This window comes from Ranitomeya imitator, chromosome 6 (assembly GCF_032444005.1).
Source record: "Ranitomeya imitator isolate aRanImi1 chromosome 6, aRanImi1.pri, whole genome shotgun sequence".
Taxonomy (NCBI): domain Eukaryota; kingdom Metazoa; phylum Chordata; class Amphibia; order Anura; family Dendrobatidae; genus Ranitomeya; species Ranitomeya imitator.
This window is the reverse complement of record NC_091287.1, coordinates 7,730,910-7,744,219: the sequence shown is the minus strand read 5'-3', so window position 1 is coordinate 7,744,219 and position 13,310 is coordinate 7,730,910.

Here is a 13,310-nt window from a genome sequence, read left to right as displayed (position 1 = left end):
CCCATGATCCTGTTTGCCTTGGCAGCTGCTGCCTGGCACTGGCTGCTCCAGGTAAGTTTATCATTAACTAGGATCCCCAAGTCCTTCTCCCTGTCAGATTTACCCAGTGGTTTCCCGTTCAGTGTGTAATGGTGATATTGATTCCCTCTTCCCATGTGTATAACCTTACATTTATCATTGTTAAACCTCATCTGCCACCTTTCAGCCCAAGTTTCCAACTTATCCAGATCCATCTGTAGCAGAATACTATCTTCTCTTGTATTAACTGCTTTACATAGTTTTGTATCATCTGCAAATATCGATATTTTACTGTGTAAACCTTCTACCAGATCATTAATGAATATGTTGAAGAGAACAGGTCCCAATACTGACCCCTGCGGTACCCCACTGGTCACAGCGACCCAGTTAGAGACTATACCATTTATAACCACCCTCTGCTTTCTATCACTAAGCCAGTTACTAACCCATTTACACACATTTTCCCCCAGACCAAGCATTCTCATTTTGTGTACCAACCTCTTGTGCGGCACGGTATCAAACGCTTTGGAAAAATCGAGATATACCACGTCCAATGACTCACCGTGGTCCAGTCTATAGCTTACCTCTTCATAAAAACTGATTAGATTGGTTTGACAGGAGCGATTTCTCATAAACCCATGCTGATATGGAGTTAAACAGTTATTCTCATTGAGATAATCCAGAATAACATCCCTCAGAAACCCTTCAAATATTTTACCAACAATAGAGGTTAGACTTACTGGCCTATAATTTCCAGGTTCACTTTTAGAGCCCTTTTTGAATATTGGCACCACATTTGCTATGCGCCAATCCTGCGGAACAGACCCTGTCGCTATAGAGTCCCTAAAAATAAGAAATAATGGTTTATCTATTACATTACTTAGTTCTCTTAGTACTCGTGGGTGTATGCCATCCGGACCTGGAGATTTATCTATTTTAATCTTATTTAGCCGGTTTCGCACCTCTTGGGTTAGATTGGTGACCCTTAATATAGGGTTTTCATTGTTTCTTGGGATTTCACCTAGCATTTCATTTTCCACCGTGAATACCGTGGAGAAGAAGGTGTTTAATATGTTAGCTTTTTCCTCGTCATCTACAACCATTCTTTCCTCACTATTTTTTAAGGGGCCTACATTTTCAGTTTTTATTCTTTTACTATTGATATAGTTGAAGAACAGTTTGGGATTAGTTTTACTCTCCTTAGCAATGTGCTTCTCTGTTTCCTTTTTGGCAGCTTTAATTAGTTTTTTAGATAAAGTATTTTTCTCCCTATAGTTTTTTAGAGCTTCAATGGTGCCATCCTGCTTTAGTAGTGCAAATGCTTTCTTTTTACTGTTAATTGCCTGTCTTACTTCTTTGTTTAGCCACATTGGGTTTTTTCTATTTCTAGTCCTTTTATTCCCACAAGGTATAAACCGCTTACACTGCCTATTTAGGATGTTCTTAAACATTTCCCATTTATTATCTGTATTCTCATTTCTGAGGATATTGTCCCAGTCTACCAGATTAAGGGCATCTCTAAGCTGGTCAAACTTTGCCTTCCTAAAGTTCAGTGTTTTTGTGACTCCCTGACAAGTCCCCCTAGTGAAGGACAGGTGAAACTGTACAATATTGTGGTCGCTATTTCCTAGATGCCCGACCACCTGCAGATTTGTTATTCTGTCAGGTCTATTAGATAGTATTAGGTCTAAAAGTGCTGCTCCTCTGGTTGGATTCTGCACCAATTGTGAAAGATAATTTTTCTTGGTTATTAGCAGAAACCTGTTGCCTTTATGGGTTTCACAGGTTTCTGTTTCCCAGTTAATATCCGGGTAGTTAAAGTCCCCCATAACCAGGACCTCATTATGAGTTGCAGCTTCATCTATCTGCTTTAGAAGTAGACTTTCCATGCTTTCTGTTATATTTGGGGGTTTGTAACAGACCCCAATGAGAATTTTGTTACCATTTTTCCCTCCATGAATTTCAACCCATATGGACTCGACATCCTCATTCCCTTCGCTAATATCCTCCCTTAAAGTGGACTTTAGACAAGACTTTACATAGAGACAAACCCCTCCTCCTCTCCGATTTTTACGATCCTTTCTAAACAGACTGTAACCCTGTAAGTTAACTGCCCAGTCATAGCTTTCATCTAACCATGTCTCGGTTATTCCCACTATGTCAAAGTTACCTGTAGATATTTCTGCTTCTAGTTCTTCCATCTTGTTTGTCAGGCTTCTGGCGTTTGCGAGCATGCAGTTTAGAGGATTTTGTTTTGTTCCAATCTCCTCGCTGTGGATTGCTTTAGAAATGTTCTTACCTCCCATCTGAGTATGTTTTCCTGGATCTTCTTTGTTCAAGTCTAATGTTTTTCTTCCCGTCCCCTCTTCTTCTAGTTTAACGCCCTCCTGATGAGTGTAGCGAGTCTTCTGGCAAATGTGTGTTTCCCAGGTTTGTTGAGGTGTAGTCCATCTCTGGCGAGGAGTCCATCGTACCAGTAATTCACACCGTGGTCCAGGAATCCGAATCCTTGTTGTCTGCACCATCGTCTTAGCCAGTTGTTTGCATCAAGGATCCTGTTCCATCTCCTGGTGCCATGCCCGTCTACTGGAAGGATAGAAGAAAAAACTACCTGTGCATCCAGTTCCTTTACTTTCTTCCCCAACTCTTCAAAGTCCTTGCAGATTGTCGGTAGGTCCTTCCTTGCCGTGTCATTGGTGCCAACATGTATCAGAAGAAATGGGTGGACGTCCTTGGAGCTGAAGAGCTTTGGTATCCTATCGGTCACATCCTTGATCATCGCACCTGGAAGGCAGCATACTTCTCTTGCAGTTATGTCCGGTCTGCAGATGGCTGCTTCTGTGCCTCTCAGTAGTGAGTCTCCCACCACCACCACTCTTCGTTGCTTCTTGGCTGTACTTTTTGCTGTCACTTGTTGCTGTGTGCCCTTTTCTTTTTTGCTTGCTGGTATTGCTTCATTCTTAGGTGTGCCATCTTCATCCTCTACAAAGATTTGATATCGGTTCTTCAGTTGTGTGGTTGGTGATTTCTCCATGGTCTTCTTGCTTCTTTTGGTCACATGCTTCCACTCATCTGCTTTTGGAGGTTCTCTGACACTTTTTGCACCTTCTGTGACCAGTAGAGATGCTTCTGTTCTGTCTAGGAAGTCTTCATTCTCTTTGATGAGTTTCAAGGTTGCTATTCTTTCTTCCAGACCCCGCACCTTTTCTTCTAAAAGGGCCACTAGTCTACACTTCTGACAGGTGAAATTGGATTCTTCTTCTGGTCGATCTGTGAACATGTTAGTAGTAGTAGCAGTTAGTAGTTATATTCTTGTACATAGGGGCAGTATTATAGTAGTTATATTCTTGTACATAGGAGCAGTATTATAGTAGTTATATTCTTGTACATAGGGGCAGTATTATAGTAGTTATATTCTTGTACATAGGGGCAGTATTATAGTAGTTATATTCTTGTACATAGGAGCAGTATTATAGTAGTTATATTCTTCTACATCGGAGCAGTATTATAGTAGTTAAATTCTTGTACATAGGAGCAGTATATCTTTGACATATGTGGCAGTTTTATAATTAGTTACATAGGTTGAAAAAAGACGTAACTCCATCACGTTCAACCTTTCTCCACCAATTATACATTTTTTTTGTCACTAAATTATCTAAACCCAGCTGCCATAGTGTCGGCCATTACTACCTCTTCTGCTTGGCATTGAATGGTCTGACTGCTCTAACTGGTAAGAATCCTTTCCTATTTAGCTGTCGGAATCGCCTTTCTTTCAGCTGTAATCAGTGCCCCCTGGTTCTTAGTGTGGTCTATGGAAGGAATAGGTTTTGCGCCATTCTTTGTACTGACCACACATTTTTATACATGTAAATTATATCCCCTCTGAGACATCTTTTTTCTAAGCTAAACAAGCCCAACTTTTCCAACCTGTTTGTCATGACTCTGTTGTCGGGCGTCCCTAACACTAGGTGTGCCCCAGCTCACCCTGTTCCTGTTATGGTAGGTATATATATTATGTATTCCTTTTAGATTACTGCCGCTCCCATTCTTTATTCTGAATCTCGACAAGGATTTCTTTGTCTATGGTGAGAATCATAATATCCTGTACAGAGTCCCCTGCCTCATAGGCCCAGTTACAGTGTTCTTTCCTCTCACCCATAGTTATCTTTTGGATACCATCTATTATCCGTGCTTGTGACACGATCCTTCTGCCACGTATCTCTCCAGACATCTACAGTAGGTGAGATCCCTACTCCTCTACCTCTCCTGTGGATTGGTTTCACTATTATTAATAAATCATTTATTATCCTATCTCTGCAGCTCCTTCTTCTACATTACCCTTTTCAATATTATCTTTGTGGATGAGAACAAATATCCTCTTGTTCGGTTAGTACACCTACGGTATTTCCTTCTAATTTAGGTATTCTTATGGCACATTCCTTTACATATCGCTCTTGTTATCCTAGGCTATATGCCTCCATCATTGAGGTCCTATTGGATTTCAACATAGGACCCCTCAGTCATACATACATAAGTGCCGTATACACTCCATCATAACAGCAGTCGGGTATGTAAAAAAATCTCTTCCCTACCTCTCCTTCCTTCCTTCCCTCCCATCACATATTTTGACTATGAGATTTACTTTTTGTTTTTGTTAATGCTTTATTTTCGACATTGTAATTGTCATATTCTGTCACATAGTTATGCAGTTTACTGAAGAAGGTCTTAATGTTTGACCGAAACGTTTATTTTGCTGGACTGCTATTCAAAGTAATACATTTTGATTTTCTTGATTACCACTATCCACCAAGTTGAGTGCCAAGTTTTTTATCTACTATATATTTGCTGGTGTGGGAAACCTCTCTTGAGCACCGACACAGCTGTGCCACGATATACTTCACTACTGATGAATATATATCCCATATAGAAAATATATCATTTATGATGACTTTGTTTCCTGCCTTTTTGCCAGTTCCTTACCCATCTGTATATAGTTTTTCCCCAGTCCTGGCTTATGTAGCTTCAGTATAAAGCTGTTATTATATGTTACATACATAGTTACATAGTTATTAAGGTTGAAGGAAGACTATATGTCCATCTAGTTCACCCCATAGCCTAACCTAACATGCCCTAACATGTTGATCCAGAGGAAGGCAAAAAAAACATGTGGCAAAGAGTAAGCTCCACATTGGGGAAAAAAATTCCTTCCCGACTCCACATACGGCAATCAGACTAGTTCTCTGGATCAACGCCTTATCAAGGAATCTAGTGTATATACTCTGTAACATTATACTTTTCCAGAAAGGTATCCAGTCCCCTCTTAAATTTAAGTAATGAATCACTCATTACAACATCATACGGCAGAGAGTTCCATAGTCTCACTGCTCTTACAGTAAAGAATCCGCGTCTGTTATTATGCTTAAACCTTCTTTCCTCCAGACGCAGAGGATGCCCCCTTGTCCCTGTCTCAGGTCTATGATTAAAAAGATCATCAGAAAGGTCTTTGTACTGTCCCCTCATATATTTATACATTAACATAAGATCACCCCTTAGTCTTCGTTTTTCCAAACTAAATAGCCCCCAGTGTAATAACCTATCTTGGTATTGCAGACCCCCCAGTCCTCTAATAACCTTGGTCGCTCTTCTCTGCACCCGCTCCAGTTCAGCTATGTCTTTCTTATACACCGGAGACCAGAACTGTGCACAGTATTCTAAGTGTGGTCGCACTAGTGACTTGTATAGAGGTAAAATTATGTTCTCCTCATGAGCATCTATGCCTCTTTTAATGCATCCCATTATTTTATTTGCCTTTGTAGCAGCTGCCTGACACTGGCCACTGAACATGAGTTTGTCATCCACCCATACACCCAGGTCTTTTTCATTGACGGTTTTGCCCAGAGTTTTAGAATTAAGCACATAATTATACATCTTATTACTTCTACCCAAGTGCATGATCTTACATTTATCCCCATTAAAGCTCCTTTGCCATTTATCAGCCCAAGCTTCTAGTTTACATAAATCATCCTGTAATATAAAATTGTCCTCCTCTGTATTGATTACCCTGCAGAGTTTAGGGTCATCTGCAAATATTGAAATTCTACTCTGAATGCCCCCTACAAGGTCATTAATAAATATGTTAAAAAGAAGAGGGCCCAATACTGACCCCTGTGGTACCCCACTGCTAACCGCGTCCCAGTCCGAGTGTGCTCCATTAATAACCACCCTTTGTTTCCTATCCCTGAGCCAGCTCTCAACCCACTTGCACATATTTTCCCCTATCCCCATTATTCTCATTTTATGTATCAACCTTTTGTGTGGCACCGTATCAAAAGCTTTTGAAAAGTCCATATACACTACATCCCCTGGGTTCCCTTGGTCCAATCCGGAACTTACCTCTTCATAGAAACTGATAAGATTAGTCTGACATGAACGGTCCCTAGTAAACCCGTGCTGATACTGGATCATGAGGTTATTCCTCTTCAGATACTCCAGTATAGCATCCCTTAGAATGCCCTTATATGTTAGGGCCACATGCCTTTGTAAAGTCCAGATAAATCACATCAGCCGCATTATGAAGTATGATTATCGTAGAGGTTCTTCTGCACTGAAATCCCTCTTTTGAACGGACGTCTGGGTGGAGGGTGTGGTGGAGTACGTTTCTTACTCACTTGTGCTTCAGGAGCCCTCGTTACCTCCTTGTCCATGAGACCGGTGCCGGCTGCAAACAACAAGACACAAGACCTTGGGTTGGGTTAACAGGTCCGACTTTACGATGCAATTCATTTACACGTGGCTGCAGCATACAGATTAAGTCAAAGTCTATCTTTAGTGGTTGTGTGATTCATCAGTCCATGTCCCTGTCCTGTCCTGAGACCCATCATCTTCTCCTCAATTTGCTACCCGGATGACATCATCTTCATTACGGAGACAGAGGCATGATTCTCTATACATCTTCTGGACTCTAGTCCCGGTGTCCAGACGTGACCGAAGCTGTGTCCTCATTCCTCTAGGAAACCAATACTGACTGGACCCGTTCTTCTCTACTGCACCTTCACTGCACTAGAACCTGCTCACTCTGCTATTTTTTAGCCTTACTCTCCACTCCACCCAGAACTTGTACTTGACAGAGTCGTGGACTCTGAATATTGTAGACTGTCTGACTGGCGGTCTCTGACTGTAAACCGGAAAACATTTTCTATTACCCTGGTCTTACCCTTCTTAAACTATGAGCTAATCCCAACTCTATTAACTATCTAATTCCTATTGTAGTGCAAACTGTATGCCCATCTACTGTATGGTTCCCCTAGTGGACAGACCTCCCACATTCCCAAGGACGGCCTAAGGTATAGCCTAGGAGAACCAAACATACAACACAGGCCATAGGGATAAAATATAACATTACTTTTATCATACAAATAACATTAATGTATAAAACTCCACACAAAATCCTAACAACCCCTTTGTTGCCACAAGATCTTCCTCATTGCAGCCTCCCCCTACATTAACAAGATGAAATAATATGCAGAAATAATCTAAGTAAGAACTGAGGCGAGCTTCCAGGGCTGCTGAGCGGAGATGGAAAAGATCCCACTCCAACGAGCACTTCATCGCATTCAAACAGTCCCTCACTACTTTCAAGACCACACTCGCCACAGTTAAACAAACCTACTTCTCATCTCTCATATCTTCTCTGTCTCACAACCCTAAACAGTTATTCAACACCTTCAATTCTCTCCTCTGTCCCCAGCACCTCCTCCCTCCCCACTCATCTCAGCTGAAGACTTTGCCACATTTTTCAAGCAGAATATTGATCACATCAGAACCAGTTTTGGTTAACAACCCCCAGAGCCCTTTCCCCCAACTTCCCTGCCCTCCACCTCCAAAACCATCTTCTCCATCATTACAGAAGATCGACTCTCCACTCTACTCTCAAGATCGCATCTCACCACCTGTGCACTTGACCCGATCCCATCCCACTTCATCCCAAACCTCACCACAGTCTTCATCCCGACCCTAACTCATCTCTTCAACCTATCACTAACAACTGGTGTTTTCCCCTCAAGCTTTAAACATGCCTCAATCACACCTATCCTCAAAAAGCCCTCTCTTGATCCATCCTCTGTATCTAGCTATCGCCCTATATCACTTCTTCAATATGCTTCAAAACTATTGGAACAACACGTCCATCTTGAACTGTCCTCCCATCTCTCTTCCTGCTCCCTCTTCGACGGCTTACAATTGGGCTTCTGGTCACATTACTCCACTGAAACTGCCCTAGCTAAGGTCACCAATGACCTATTAACCGCCAAGAGCAAGCGACACTACTCTGTCCTCCTCCTCCTCCTGGACATATCCTCTCCCTTTGACACAATGGACCATTCCCTATTACTACAGACGCTCTCATCCCTTGGCATTACAGACTTGGCCCTAGTCTGGATATCGTCATAACTAACAACCCGGACATTCAGCGTCTCCCACTCACCACCTCCTCACCTCGCCCCCCTATCTGTCGGAGTCCCACAAGGTTCAGTCCTAGGGCCCCTGCTCTTCTCCATTTACACCTTTGGCCTGGGACAGCTCATAGAATCTCATGGCTTTCAGTATCATCTCTATGCTGATCACACACATCTACATCTCTGGACCAGATATCACCTCCCTACTAACCAGAATCCCTCAATGTCTGTCTGCTATTTCATCCTTCCCCACTAGATTTCTAAAACTTAATATGGACAAAACAGAATTCATCATCTTTCCCACATCTCACGCGACCCCCCAACGGAACTATCCATTACACTAAACAGCTGCCCACTCTCTCGAGTCCCACAGGCTCGCTGCCTTGGGGTAATTCTTGAAGAAGCAAGATAAGTGAAAGCAGTCAGAGGGGAGCGCAGAGGAATTGACCCAGGGAAGGGGAGATGAAAGGGAGTTGTTGAGCACCACCGCAGCTCCAGCTGAATACCTCCAAAGGAGGATAAGAATGTGTGTCAAACAGAAATCAGTCTGAAGAAGACGGTGTTTACCGTTGAAACGCGTTGTGGCAAACGACATATGTTGTCTGAGTTTCCTTCAGCGCTCCTGGGACTGATTTCTGTTTGGGGTAATTCTTGACACTGATCTCTCCTTCAAACCACATATCCAAGCCCTTTCCACCTCCTGCCACCTTCAACTCAAAAATGTTTCATGGATCCGTACATTCCTAAACCAAGAATCTGCAAAAACCATGGTCCAAGCCCTAATCTCTCACCTTGACAACTGCAACCTCCTGCTCTGTGGCCTCCCCTCGAACACTCTCGCACCCCTCCAATCTATTCTAAACTCTGCTGCCCGACTAATCCACCTGTCCCCCCGCTATTTCCCGGCCTCTCCCCTCTGTCAATCCCTTTACTGGCTCCCCACTGCCCAGAGACTCCAGTACAAAACCCTAACCATGACATAGAAAGCCATCCACAACCTGTCTCCTCCATACATCTGTGACCTCGTCTCCCGGTACTTACCTGCACGCAATCTCCGATCCTCACAAGATCTCCTTCTCTACTCCCCTCCTATCTCCTCTTCCCACAATCGCATACAAGATTTCTCTCGAGCATCACCCCTACTCTGGAACTCTCTACCACAACTTATCAGACTCTTGCCTACCATCGAAACCTTCAAAAAGAACCTGAAGACCCACCTCTTCCGACAAGCCTACAACCTGCAGTAACCACCGATCGACCAAACCACTGCACAACCAGCTCTATCCTCACCTACTGTATTCTCACCCATCCCTTGTAGATTGTGAGCCTTCGCGGGCAGGGTCCTCTCTCCTCCTTATACCAGTTATGACTTGTATTGTTCAAGATTGTTGTACTTGTTATTATGTATACCCCGCCTCACATGTAAAGCGCCATGGAATAAATGGCGCTATAATAATAATAATAATAATATTGACTGAAAAAATGTTGAATTGTTCCAAATGCATTGGACTGATGAGGAGTATATAGGTAAATAAATGAGAACAATAAATCAATTTTTTTACAATCCCAGCAGGCTACGGCACTGAAGTTCTGACAGAATTGTCACAAAAAGTGTCACATTTTTAAAGGGTTTATATAATTAAGACAACCTCGCATATAACATCGGACAGGACTTATTGGAATTATAGAGGGCTTTTCTTAGTGAAATTTTTAGCCCGTCACATCCTCCTTAATCTGAATCTTCCATTTGATAATGGTTTCTCCCTCCAGCCTTTGGGGGGGTTATCTTTTTAAGACCACCTCTCTTTTGACCCCACATTTTTTTTTAGAGAGAAGGAAAATAAGAGAACACGTAGCTCATTTACAATTTAAAATACATTCATTTTTTATTTCTTGTTATACAAAGATGTTAAATAATTTAAATACATTCTCAACAGCCACTCAGAATCAGATTGAAGCCTAAAAGCTGTACACATGAGGTAGAGATAAATAATTTAGTCTCCCAAAAGTCATTAGAAAAAATGTACAAAAAGAAATTCCAATTTCTTCATTTGACTCTTATCATTTTTTTCTGAGTGTTCATTAAATAATGTGCATATTCTCTTAACTGAATACAACATATTTAGAGTCCAAACTGGTATTTATGAGAGAATCAGTAATGTTGGCGTGAATGCTGGGCCCATTGCGGTTCCTAATATATAACAGACAAGCAAATACCATGACCATGCTGCAATGCTGGGGATATAGATCTATTCTACCCACAAAACCATGCCTTGTATATAACAAGTATGTGATAACGAGCCCAGAAATATACTGATAATAATGTCTATTATTTCATTTTTGGCATATGAAGTAATACAATTTATATGTTTGTAAAACAAAGTGAAATGTTGAGCAATGTCTCTAAGGACATCCTGCACTATTTAGATTATATTCATTTACTGATCAGGCTGCAAATAATCCTGGATGGGAATGGAGACAGATATTTTTTACTTACAACTCCACATTTGTTTCTCAATTGTTACTCATTTTTTCTTTTCATGTTTCCCCAACTAGAATTTCGACAGTGACAAAGTCTTTAAAAATAAGTCGAAAAAAAATGAAATACTTTGTAGTCTGTTCTAAAATAATTTGTCCTGGTACAAAGAGTTAAAGTGCAGCTGAGAAAGATTTTTTAACTCAGTATATCATTGCCCTCGCAATAAACGTTCGCACAGTCCTTGATAATTAGGATTTGTTTTAACTTTTTATATTTCAGGAAAAACAATGTGGAAAAAATAATAACTTTCTCAAAATCGGTTTTCTCTCGGTTGAAACAGGAAAGAAAACACAAGTCATTGCTTTTAGGCAAAAATCGAAAATATATATATATGAGAAGTTGAGCATTTTGCCTCTTTTGTAATTTGGAGCCCATTAACCAGTTCTCAAAATAAATTGTGCAAACTGTCAGCATAAATCCCAGCATTTTAATATTTCCCTGTTTTGCTCACCGTCCATGGGAATCGAAAGGAAAGAGAAAATGTGTAAGTTACACTATGCGACGCAGAGTCAACATTTCTTTCACCCAACGCCCCCCGCAGATGTGCAGATGCAGACATTGCTCGCTTCTATCAAAATATTTCCGAATTTACAAGAACTCCAGGGAATTTTTTTTTTCTGACACAATAACATTTTGCATAAATGTGTAATTTTACTTAAGCAGGAAATGGGGATTTGGGAAAAGCTCTGATTTATGTAACACTGGATTTTTGACCTTAAGTTTCTCGGAGTCTAACGGGGTCTTTCAAATGGCGGAGAGGACAGCGAAACCTAGAAAAACAATATGGTCTAAGCTCTCGTAAAGAGGGGGGATTAGCATAATTAGGAAGGTTTCCATTGCATTTCAACTGAGGAACATATGAAATTGTGGAGGAGACCATTTCCTTCTACTTTCTTTTCTGAAACTACACTTATAAAACCAGGAAGGCAGCGGAATGCAACGTTACAAAATGACATTTAGGATACAAAACATTAAACATAAAAAGGTGATAAAACCCCTTGTTTTGGCTGAATTTGTAGTTTTAATTAAAGTATATAGAAATTGTAAATCTGGATAAACTATACCAGAGAAATGTCCAAATCAGCCAAATTAATATGGCAAAAACATGATTGATTGTTCAGTCGTGATTTATTAAATTAAGTTAAAAATATCTATACACGTTTGTACAGAGACATTCAGAAGCATCAGACATGTTTCCATATGCAACAATGGGTTAAAAAAAAAAAAAAAAAAAAATCAGCCCTTCCCCCTCCGAGGGGTCCTGATTACTGGGCCAATGCCCAAGGTGATCGGTTTTCCTGATCTGAGAGGTCTACGGTACCATGGTACTCAATCATGGGCAATCGGAAAAGCATGGAGACTCCACAAGAACCGGGAGAGAGTCGGGACAATACCCCAACCTCATACACATTTTCCAAAACACATCAGTTTTCTTTTTCCTAGAATGATTAAAAACAATGTCCGCCAAAACTAAAATTTTCAAAATTGTGTCCCTAAGAAAAATATTATATTTCTCTACAGAGAATATCAAATTCATTCCTGCCTATGTTGCTGCCATTATTGCACATCTTGTAGGACATCTTTGGAGTTTCATCATCACGGAGGCCAGGATGGAGCTTTACCCTTGGGGTCAGTGGTCTCACGAGCCCTTAGTCCTTCTGTAGACCAGTTTCCCCCGAAGTCATTGCTCCCGCTGATTGATCTGCTAAACGGTTTAGTGACTGGACGCGCTTAGTCCCTGGGGGCTCGTGATACTGAAGTCAATGAAGAAGGCATCAGTAACACAACTCGGCCATTTTATGCACGGATGATCCACTTAAAGGACTTGTCTACCCCCCCCCCCCAAAAAAAAAAAAAAAAAAACAGGCCAGCTCATCTACCAACCGCCAGTTGCTTCTTGGGTCCCATAGCACCAATCTCATGCCCATCCCCACTGAAAGAGAAAAAATTAGATCGGAGGAGGGATCGGGGGCGCCACAAAAATGCAGAGGGGAATCATTGGATATTTTTTAACCACCTTGAACTTGGTTTTTGGAAGAAATAAGAGGAGCAGACGACACCTTTGAATTTTCAGAAAATAAGTCCAACCACCAAAGACTGAGTACCAATGGTCATACACGTAATGTGGAAAATTCTTCTCCGTTTTTTTTTCATTTTATTATTATTATTTTTTTTTTTTATTTTGTATTTTTTTTTTTTAAATATTGTAATATACCACAGGAATATAAACCCAACTATGTACAATATATAACAGGAAAGCCATAGATCCACACTGTCATAAATACACGTTAAATACAGAA